The 11,753-nt window shown below is 41.7% G+C and overlaps 1 protein-coding gene and 1 long non-coding RNA gene across 3 annotated transcripts in view; one reads left to right on the top strand and one right to left on the bottom strand.

Moving 5' to 3' along the window:
* The window catches only part of LOC132597198 (uncharacterized), a 57,449-nt gene that overhangs the window by 5,550 nt on the left and 40,146 nt on the right, over nucleotides 1-11,753 (bottom strand). The window lies entirely within an intron of this gene.
* Nucleotides 5,851-11,753, top strand: part of LOC115844620 (sodium/potassium-transporting ATPase subunit alpha-4-like) — a 30,007-nt gene continuing 24,104 nt past the window's right edge. Inside the window, 6 exon segments of the mRNA XM_030841923.2 lie at nucleotides 5,851-6,291; nucleotides 6,540-6,599; nucleotides 7,537-7,740; nucleotides 8,336-8,449; nucleotides 10,041-10,175; nucleotides 10,401-10,518. The gene's annotated coding sequence lies outside the window, so the exon portion shown is untranslated.

The following is an 11,753-nucleotide window of genomic DNA, read 5'->3' as shown; positions in this document are numbered from 1 at the left end:
TGAAAATACAGTGGGGCCTTCCTTCCTCGCAGGTGAACCCACCCCAAAAAACATAAAGGTTTTTCTAGCACAGGGAAGAGCCCACGAATCTATGGGCCCAAACCCTCAGGGCCACTTCTGCTTTTCTCTGTCCCAGACCAAAATCAGGCCACTCTCGATATGAGCAGGTAGGGGAAGGAGATGGTGGGCTGAGGGGGCCCCGATGGCCAACAGCAATTAACAGTCTATACTGTTCTGGGCGCTGTCTTTAGCGGGGGATGGAGGGAAAAGTAGATGCAATCCTTGAAATTCATCTAAGTAGCGGACATCTAAAACCTTCACGGACAGGGTGTGATGGGCAGTGAGGAGGAATGCTTCTATGCTGGGCATGGAGGGGTGGCCGGGTGGTGTGCGTTTCTCCCTAATAACTGGAGAAAGGAAGACACCAAACTTACAGCCCTGTGCCAGGATCTTGGAATACCCGTCAGGAGTCAGTTCTTGGCCCCTTTATTACAAGTCTAGCAGTGGTGGTGATGGTGATTGTAATAGGAGTTTTAGGAGAATTAACTGCAGCTCACTCTGTGCCATAACTACGTCAGACCTTTAGTTGTAGAGTCTCATTTAATCCCACCTCAGGACCTTTATTCTTGATGGTCCCTCTATCAGGAGGGACCTAGTTTCCCTAGTGACTCACATGCCTGGCTTCCTCGCTTTACACAGATCACTCCTTAAACATTACCTCCTCAGCAAGGCCCTCACAGACCTCACCAAATAAAATAGCACTTCTGGCATCTCTTTCACCATTCTCTTTGTTTCTAGTCATAAACACTAACTTGCTCAAATTTAGATAGATGAGTAGATATAGATAATATATTAAAATATATATTTTTAAATGTTAATATATTTTATTAAATTTTTATTATATTTTATATTTATTGAATATAATTTTAATATTTTAATTTAATATATATATAATTCATATGTATACAAATATATACATATAGTATTTTGCTTATACTTTATTTGCCTGACTCCTTCTCCAGAATAAGTTCCACATACACAGGGATTTTTTTCTCTTCACCACCTTTATTTACCACCTAAAACGATGCCTGACATGTATTGGGCAATTAATAAATGTTGGTTGGATGACTGAAAGAATCCTCTTCATCCAGTAAGAGGGAGACTATTGTTATCTTTAATTTACAGATGAGAAAACTAGGGCTTGGAAAGGCAAAAGTATGCATTCAGCTTCAAAGGTGGTAAGCATCATAATCAGGTTTCAAACCCAAGACCAGTCTGGCTACAGGGCAGCCCTCTTCACCACCAGGCCATACTTAGCGGCAACTGTGGGAACAGTAAACCTGTGGGCACGGAGTGAGCCTGACTAGCACAATGGTTTAGTGAACTGGGGAGGCTGCAAGGAGAACCAGGAATCTGTGGGCAATGAACATTTGACCAGAGGGGGTGGGCAGACCCAAGTGATTAGAACCAAAGGGAGAGGGCATGACCTTAAGGATGCAGTAGGGGATTAAGAGTCAACCATCTTAGAGGATCTTACTGAAAAGGTGAGAGAATCTTACTATGGGATATAATGTTAGAGGTTAAGGCCCACCTCTGACCCAGGCAGACATGCTTTCCATGCCATTTCCTTTTTAGCTACAGAATAGGAAATATGATGATTCATCAGAGACAGGCGACAAGCTAAATATTCATAATGCTAAGAATGCAGGATGAAATAGAAAAAATGATTAGATCAATATTCAAGGAAGACATTTAAAATAAAATGAGTCTTTCAAAGACATCCTCAGCTCCAGTGAATTCAGTGGAAAATTTTTTCCAAATACCTCAAAGAACATTCTTATATTATTTCAACTGTACTACAATGTAGAAGAAAATTTTGTATGGCCCAGCCTATTTAATGAGACAAATACAGTTTTGATAGAATTTAATAAAATAAAATAAAATAAAATAAAAACAAATATATATATTTGCTTATATATACATTTGTTAACATATATATATATATATATATATAACTTTATTACCAAATAGTGAAATTCAAGGACGGTATATTATACAGAAAACTAACCACGAATATTCACTAGAAAAATGATTAAATAATCATTTCAAAAGTTGTTAGAAGGTTAGCAGTAAAATTTAACATTTATTTCTGATTAAAATGTTGGAGGAAAAAGCATATAGGAAACTGTAACCATGTTCAGAGAAGCAAGGAAGGGATGCATAAGTCTAGAAAACAATAATAACAACTATAACAAAAGCCATAGCAGCAACATTTGAAATCTTGGATAAGAAGTTTGTATTTATATGGTCTAAATAAAGAGACAAACTGGAAGAAATAAAAACATATTTTTTTGGTACAGGACATGATTAAATACCTAAAAAAATCCATGGAAGTCAACAAAAACAAAGCAACAGCAGCAACAACAAAAAAATGTCCTAGAAGTAATGAGTTCAAAGTTACAGGGTACAAGATATTGATTTTTAAAAAATCAAATTTATCCCTAAATATTAGAAAATACAGTACAAAGAGCTTTTCTTTACAACAGAACCAGAACAAAATATACTCAAGATTTAGTGTGTGTGACATATGGTACTTATTAAAGAAGATTAAAAGCACAATGAGGGACTTCCCTGGTTGTCCAGTGGTTAAGACTCTGCAGTCCCCATGCAGGGGGCCTGGGTTCGATCCCTGGTCAGGAAACTAGATCCCGCAGGCCACAATTAAAGATCCCATGTGCTGCAAGGTAGATCCCACACGAGGCAACGAAGATCCCACGTGCCACAACTAAAGATCCCGCATGCCACAACTAAAAAAGATCCCGAATGCTGCAACTAAGACCCAGAGCAGCTAAATAAATAAATAAAATTAAAATATTAGAAAAAAAAAAGTACAATGAGAGTACTAAAAAATATATATATATGGAGGGCTTCCCTGGTGGCACAGTGGTTGAGAGTCCGCCTGCCGATGCAGGGGACATGGGTTCGGGAAGTGTGCCCCGGTCTGGGAAGATCCCACATGCCGCAGAGCAGCTGGGCCCGTGAGCCATGGCCACTGAGCCTGCACATCCGGAGCCTGTGCCCTGCAACAGGAGAGGCCACAACAGTGAAAGGCCCGCGTACTGCAAAAAACAAACAAACATGGAGTGCTAAACTTAACTGCTGTTTGGGAAGACAGAATGTAGTAAAGATAAAAATAAGTTGCTATAAAGAGCCAATCCAGTATCAATTAAAAGCCTCATTGTATTTTTATAAAACATGACATGTTGGTTGTGACATTCTGCAGCAAGTGTGATCAGGCAAGAATATCAGAGTTTTTAATAAGTGATTATGAAGCAAATGAGTAGATAACTGTGATGCTAGCATATTTACCCTAATAGGTTTTAAAACATAGCGGACCAAAATGATGGGTATCAAACCTTATAACATTAAGATAAAACCTGAAAATTCATCGTTCAACTTATTTTTAGGAACTATTTGTAGATGAACCACTCTGTGCTATTCTAAGGCCTGGGTGTAAAGCCGTGAATAAGCCTAAAAGGTCCCCACTGTCATGGAGAAACAGACAAGAAGTCAACAGATAAATGGGCAGGATAATTTCAGAGGGCAAAAAGTGCAGTGAAGCCCACAAGTGATGGATTGAGGGCTGCGTGTGAGAGTGGCTATTTTGGATTTAGCAATTAGAGAAGGCCTCTCTGAAGAGGTAGACTTTTGAGCTAAGAACTGTGGAACAGAACGGGGTTTCCGAAACTAATTTCACTTGATTTTATGTCAATAAAGTTGCCTTGAGGGATCTCCTATGTTCAAGGCTGGGCTAAATGCTGTTGTCACATAGATGATGCATAGATTAACTTAACAATTTTAACTTTAATTCTAACCTTGCTCTTAGGGATTTTATGATCTACATTAAATACAAAGGCTGGGAGAAAATATTTGTAATGTATATGAAAAGGCATTGGAACCCCTTCAAACACATCAATAAGGAAAAGAAAACAATGGAAAATTGGGCAAATGGTAAGAACAACAATTCAGAAAAAGGAAAATGAAGTCCAGAAAGCCAATAAATATAAGAAAAAGATGCTACATAGACAATAAAGAAATGCAAATTAAAACTGTAAGATACCAAATTTCACCAATTATAATAGGAAAAATGAAAACGGTCAAGGTCATCCAATATAATCAAAGGTGTGGAGAGTGGACATTTTTGCATCTTGTTGCTGGGATATGGATAAGAAGAGCTCTTTTGAAGAGCAATCTGGTAGAACATTTTAAGGTTTTAAATAAGAGTATCTTATGATTCAGCAACAGGAATCGATTCTACATAAATTGAAGCTCAAGGGCCGAAAGTACTATATATAAGGATGCCACTGCAGCAGTGCTTTCAGTGGTTAAAAAAAAAAAAAAGGAAAATATCCTGTAAATCCATCCGTAGTGAGAATAATTGAATAGACCACCGTCAATACAGAATATGGCATGCCTTGTGGCCATTAAAAAGCAAATCTTTACATAAATGAAAGGGGAGCTGAATGATGCTATAAAAGGTAAGACTCTACCTCCTTATAGATACTATTGGTATAAATGTAGAAAAAAACCTGGAAGGATACCCAGCACACTGCCAACAGCAGTAACATCAGTCGTGGGGAATCTGAGTCTGGGGGGAGAGAAAGTGGGACTTTCTGTTTTTATTTGGTACACTTTTAATAGAGAAGAAAAATCTTATCCAATCTATTAAAGAAACAGACTATTATTTGTCCCAGCTGGGAAGGGAAAATTTCTATTTCTGAATACTGAAGGAGGGTTACATCAGCACCAAGATGGATGTTTTCTGATCCAGTCATATTTTTTAAAAGCATGCCAAGCCAAAATGCAATTAAATAAATACCCAAAAATAGAAAGGGAAAATGTATGTTGACATGCATAACTGAAAAAAAAAATGTGTACATTATAGAAATATACAGCTGCTTCAGATCTTTTTTCAGAAGGAGGGAGAGTATAATTTACACTTAAAACATATAAAGTTAATACAGTCAAACCACTTACTGAGATGTCAAAGAAGGTGAATGGAAGAGAGAAATATGTCGTACTAAAGTGAGGAAATTCAGGGTTATTACGTGAAAAGCATATTTTTAGTCTCACTGAGAAGAGCTGCACATTAAGCTGCAGGTAAGACTTATAATATTTAATTCAAGCTATATATTGAGCACATACTATATAAGTCACACGTCGTGTTTTACATGGAGCACCCTGCTTTAATCCTTACTTTTGCCACCCTACAATGCAGATGGTAGCCCCCTTTACCAATGAAGAAAGAGAGGCACAGAGAGGTTAGGTAACTTGCCCAAAGCCACACAGCCAGTAAGCAGCGGAGTCAGGACCCAAACCCAGGACAGATTCAAAAGTCCAAGATCTGACCTATTCTGCTATCTGATCTCCTACAACCAAAAGCTCAAAGTCAATGTCTGTGGGCAGGGCACCTCAGCAAACACACACACACACACACACACACACACACACACACACACACACACACACACACAGACTGCCTGCTTTATTTTTTGAGTCAGCTATCTAGGGTACCTCTGAGTCTCGGAGGTTAGCAGGACCAGACTGGGACTTTGTTCTAGCCTTGCCATCAGACTGCAGTTCTCTCTGTGGCAGAAACTTCTCCAATCATTCTCAAACCCAGAGACTGAGACTTGTGGATTCTCAGTTAGAACTTTCCTGAGGTCTTTGTGACAACAGGCCTGGTTGTTGCCTCGGTGCTGGGGGGAGCTCCCAGCGTGCCCTGAAGCCCACTGCACTTCCCACCTGCTCAGGGCCCTGCAGCATCTTCATCACTTAGGCACATAGTACTCTCCACACTTCATTTCCTCGACTCCCTCTCTTCACCCCTCTCCTTCCTGTACCTCAGGCCCCAGGCTCCTCTCATCCCTCCTGTGCCCTCCTTCCTGACGCCTCGTCCTCCTCCATCTAGGGCTTCACCGCTGCCGCCTGACCACCCTCCCTCTCTCTCTCCTTCAGTCCTCCCCCGGCTCAGCCATTCTTCCTCTCACCCCTCTCCCCCTCCTTCCTCCTGATTTCCTCACACCCCTCACTCTCTTTGCTTTCTTCCCACCAGTTGATCTGGTGCGGCCATATCCAGGGAAAGCCACGGGGCTTGGAGGGAGAAAAGGGACCATGACACCTCATGAGCAGAATCCAAGCCCAAGACCTAAGGGTCCTAAAATGAGTAAAAGAAAGATGAAGAGGACAAAAAAGAGAGAGATGGAGGACCTGAAGAAGGAAGTGGTCATGGTAAGAACACCCGAAATGGGTGCTGACAAATTGCCCTCCAAAAACCCCTCTCAACCCTTAGGCTTCTAACGTCTCACCTTGAAAACTGATCACACAGGCCAGTGCCACCTCCCTTCCCCAAAATGTTTCCCCTAGAAATGATGCATCACTCCCTGTCCCTCAACCAGTGCCACCTCTCTTCCCTGAAATGTTTCCCCTAGAAATGATGTGTCACCCCCTGTCCCTCAATGACTCTACTGTCCCCTCAGGATGATCACAAATTAACCTTGGACGAGCTGAGCACCAAATATTCTGTGGACCTAACCAAGGTGAGTGAAGGAACTCCCTGAGGGAGGCAGAGGGTCTCCATTCCCGACCTTGAGGCTGCCAGGACAAAAGCAGGGCTAGAAATCTAGCCCCTAAGTTCAAGGTCAATGTTCTTACCCTTAACCTGCGCCCAGCCAAGGACACACACTCAGAAAAAGATGAAATGGTAACTACGCAAAGAGAGTTCAGGATTCGATGAGAGAATGAGGATGGGTTAGGGCAGCACCTCTCAAACCTTTGTCCTCGGGACCCATCAAGGACCCCAAAGAGCTTTTGCTTATGTGGATTACGTCTACTTAGATTTATCATATTAGAAATTAAAATTGAGAAAATTAAAAAGTATTTCCTAACTCATTTATAAACAACCATTATATATTAGTACAGATAATATTTGTATGACAAATAACTCTGTTTTTCAAAACAAAAAAATATTAGTGGCATTTTACATTTTTGCAAATCTCTTTCATGTCTAGCTTTTTATTAGAAGACAGCTAGATTCTCATATATTTTCAGCATTAACGCTATTGTGCTATCATGTGCCCTGTAGCCTTAGGAAAATTCTACAGTATACTTAAGAGAATGAGAGGGAAAAAGACAAACAATTTAGTATTATTCTGAAAATTGTTTGACCTTGTGGACCCCGCCTGAAAGGGTCTCAGGACCCCATGGGTCCCCAGACCACACTTTGAGAACTGCTGGTTCAACAACAAAATCATTTATTACTGCTATTATCACTATTACTGCTGCTGCTGCTACTCTAACCACTAATACAACGACCACAAATAAACTTAAATAAAAGCCCTCAAAATGTAAGTTCCCCTAACTCTAGAATTTCTTCATTGGAGGGGTTTGGGATGGCCATCTGGTAACCAAGGAGGAGCATGGGAGACTGGTCCGGTTTCGTGGTTCTCCATCCATTCCTATTTCTTTTCCACACAGGGCCATAGCCCTGAAGAGGCACAGGAAACCCTGGCTCGAGATGGACCCAATACACTTAGCCCACCCCCTACTGCTCCAGAATGGGTTAAATTCTGAAAACAACTGTTTGGCGGTTTTTCCCTCCTACTGTGGACTGGTGCCAGTCTCTGCTTCGTGGCCTACGGCACCCAGTTATATTTCCATGAGGACCCTACCAAAGATAATGTGAGTCTGTTCAACTACTACTGCCAAGCCCAGTGTCTGCTTAGCCCTCGATACTCTTCTGCTCAGCAGCCTAGCCCTCCTGAAGTCCTCTGGCCCAAATCCCTATACTCCCAGGATTTTCTAAGGAAGCTTTGGTCCTTCCTGGTTTCCCTCTTATCTAGATAGCTCCTGATTCAGCTCCCTGAGATACAACGTTCCCCCCAGAAACCTGCTGGCCTTTGATTATCTTCCCAACTGGTCATCAAAGCACTTTGCTGTCCATTCTCTTTCATAGAATTTTAATCTCTTCCTATCCTTCCTCTCCATCTCCCTCAATAGCCTCACTCTACCCCATGAATAGCCTTCCTGGAGAGGAAGATATAGGCTTTCTCGGGCCTGGGATTTTGCTGGCCCCTCACTGTAGCTCCAGGTTCCTTCACAAGGAAGCCCGGAGAACCGGGCCTGTCTCAGACACTTCTCAGCCCCTGTGCTCTCCCACCGAGTCCCATGGTTTCTTCCACCTGGAAAAATGGCTGTTACCCTTGCAAGCTGACTTTCTGAGGATGAAGAGGAAGAAAAGGACCTACTGATGAGCCCTTTGTTTCCCAACCCCCAGCTGTACCTCGGCATTGTACTAACAGTCGTGGTCATCATCGCTGGCTGCTTCTCCTATTATCAGGAGGCCAAGAGCTCCAAGATCATGGAGTCTTTTAAGAGCATGGTACCTCAGGTAGGATTCATGTGGAAGGATATAGTGGGAGGATGCGTCGAATGCAGCCAAATGCATGATTTGTATGTCCCCTGAAGAATTATTTCCTACCGTGAGTGAACTGAGTGAGGCTGGTAATGAGGGTGACATTCACTTAGGTTTTACTCTATCAGGCCTTAAAAGTACCCCGAGAAAAACACAATAACATCCATGAAGTGGTCTGGTCTGGAAGGCATGATCTGAATCCAATGAGCATAATCTGAAACCCCAAATCTTTTAGGGTTCTATTCCAAAAATGGCGGTTGGGGCAAAGGGAGGGTGGATTCTTCAAATGGCGATGGCCTTAAAGACAAAGAACAGCGATGGAAGTGATCCGGATTAAAGGAGGCTAAAGAGACGCGACAGCTAAATGTAATATCTGACCCTAGACCAAATCCTGTGCTGGAGCAGAAAATAACGCTGTAAAGGATATATTGGGTCCATTGACAAAACTGGAATGCAGACAGCAGGTGAAAGTATTGTGGCAATGTGAAATTTCCTGAATTTGATAACTGTATTATGGTTATTTAATATCCTAATTCTTGGGAAATGCACATTGAAGTATGTACAATAAAAGATCATGATGTATGTAACTTGCCCTCAAATAGTTCAGGAAAAAAAATATTTACATACACACATATATAGAGACAGGGAACAAATGACAAAGCAAATGGGGTAAAATGCTCACAGATGAATCTGGGTACAGGTTATATGGGTGTTCTTGGTACAATTTTTATTCTTGCAACTCTTTTGAAAGTTTATATTATTTTCAAATAAAACTTATCTAAAGAACCTGGAAATAATATGACAGTAGAAGGGGGTTCCTAGGCACAGGGCTTGAAAACTTGGAAAGGAATAGGCCCCAAAGTTTCCCCATGACACGATGATGTTCTAGCATTATAGCCCAGGAGCTTCTTCTCCCTTTGGTGTCAACATAACTTAATTCCTTCCTCGGGTAAGAGTTCAGTGGGAAACGTTTCGGTAGAATGAAGTAGGAGTTTGGAGACTATCAGTTTTTGCTGCTAAACAAGCCACCCCGAAACATAGTGGCTCAAAACAATGAAGATAGTATTTCTCACAGTTCTGTGGCTGGGCTGCTCTTCTGATCTGGGCTGACCTTGGCTGGTGCTGGGTGGCCTTGCAAGACTTCATTCAGGTGTCTGGGGCCTCAGCTGAGATGTCATGGACAGCTGGGGCCTCTCTCCTTATCATCTTTCTCCCTCCAGGAGGGTATCTTGAGCACATTCAATATGGTGGCAGAGGGCAAGCCCCAGTGTGCAAGCACTTTCTATGTGCCTGCTTGCACTACATTTGCTAATGTCCTATGGGCCAAAGCAAGCCATACAGCCAAGCCTAAGTGTAGGAATGGGAAGATAGACCTCACAGTTTAGTGAGAGGAGCATCAAAGGGCCCTGCAGACAGCGATGGTAAGAATTTGCAATCTACCCAAGAGACCTTCGAGAATGATGTGGTGAGTGACAGTGTAAGAAAAGGGAATCAGAGGGAAAGAGAGCAGGAACTGGATGAGGGGAGCAAAAAGCTTTGGAAATGACCCTACACTATCTTCCCACAGCAAGCTCTGGTAATCCGAGGCGGAGAGAAGATTCAGATCCCTGTACAAGACGTGGTGGTAGGAGACCTGGTAGAAGTGAAGCGGGGAGACCGGATCCCTGCTGACATCCGGCTTATCTCTTCACAAGGATGTAAGGTGAGGGGATGTGAAACGCTATGGAAGGGGGCCAAGAATGGTCTTAGAGCACTGCAGTGACCTGGACTCAGTTCAAAAAAATATGATCTTATTGTTCAGAACCTTGAGAAGTCACAAGTGCAGATCTGAGGTTACAGTGGTGTGTAAGTTTATGCTTCTCTCTGCATGTCAATAATGATGATGTTGGTGCTTTTTTTCCATGACCTGTCCTCTCTCCCATCCCAGGTGGACAACTCATCCTTGACAGGAGAGTCAGAGCCCCAATCCCGCTCCTCTGATTTCACCAATGAGAATCCTCTGGAGACCCAAAATATCTGCTTCTTCTCCACCAACTGTGTGGAAGGTGAATATCGCATCATAAGTAGCCTACATTCAAAAGCAAAGATTGAAACAAAGATTTCCAGACCTCTCTATCTTCTAAGGGCAGTAGGGAAGGTAACAGCCAGTAAATAGTCTACCTTCTTCATCCCTCATGAGCTATACAAACTTTGATGAAAGGTCAAAGCCATCATTTCCACATCTGTGCACTGATGATACTAAAAGTCACTACTCCATAGATTTTTTTTTTTTCTCCATAGATTTTTATGTGGGTTAAAGGAGATAATACACAATAAAATGCCTAGCACAAGACCTAACACACTCTAAGTGCCCTGTAATTGTAGCTATTTTTACTCTATCTAGTGAATGGACTATGCTCTATGAGCTGAAAATAGCACAGAAGGGAGGAAAATTATTCAGCTCTGCTAAGTCACTCTTCTCCTGAAGTAAGCCCTAACTTCTCACTATCCCAAGAGAGGGTACTGACATTGGAAATCTGAGTTACCAGAGGTGCCACTCACACCTTTGGCTTTGTTCTTAGCATCTAGGGCATCCTTGAACTGGGAGACAGCTCTGGCCAAAGTGGTACCAATGGGCTCAATATCATTACGTCAACCTCTCCTTCATCCTTTCTGCTTAAGAAGGCCTGCAAAACTCTCTGGAACACACGTGAAAACCATCATTTATGCTTAAGAATAAATGTTTGGGTGTCTAAGAAATAGCTATTCTTTGATTGAATGCCTAGCACGTGTCAAGTGCCACAGAAATCTGATTCTAACAAGACTATACAACAGATATTATTCCTATTTTACACATGAAAGCCCAAGGTTCAAAGAAATTAAATGCAGCACCCGAGAGCACAAGTCAACAAAAAAGAGGAGGATCAAGGATTCTAATGAAGGTCTGTCTCCAAAGCCCATGCTCTTTCCACAGAACCTCCCCTGGAATAAGGCTTGCTAATGACCCCTCTGGTAATAAAATTATTTAATTTGGAAATAGCTTAAAGGAGTAGAGTACCATTAAGACTGAAGAAGAATCCAACTAGAAAATAAAATATATATTAAAAAAAATTTTTAACTTGATTGAACAGAAAGATGCAAGTTAGCAAGCTTCCTCCAAAAACATGAGATTCCTATTATTAAATTTTAGGAAGAAATTTGCTCAGATTTGTCCTTCCAAAGTAGGCTTTTCATCAACAAATTATATGCTTCAAATAACAGGCAAAGTGGATGATGGAATTCCATCTAAGAAACAGGGATG

The sequence above is a fragment of the Globicephala melas genome, chromosome 1 (assembly GCF_963455315.2).
Source record: "Globicephala melas chromosome 1, mGloMel1.2, whole genome shotgun sequence".
NCBI classification, from domain to species: Eukaryota; Metazoa; Chordata; class Mammalia; order Artiodactyla; family Delphinidae; genus Globicephala; species Globicephala melas.
The sequence above is the reverse complement of the archived record's forward strand: the minus strand, read 5'-3'. Positions and strand labels throughout refer to the sequence as shown.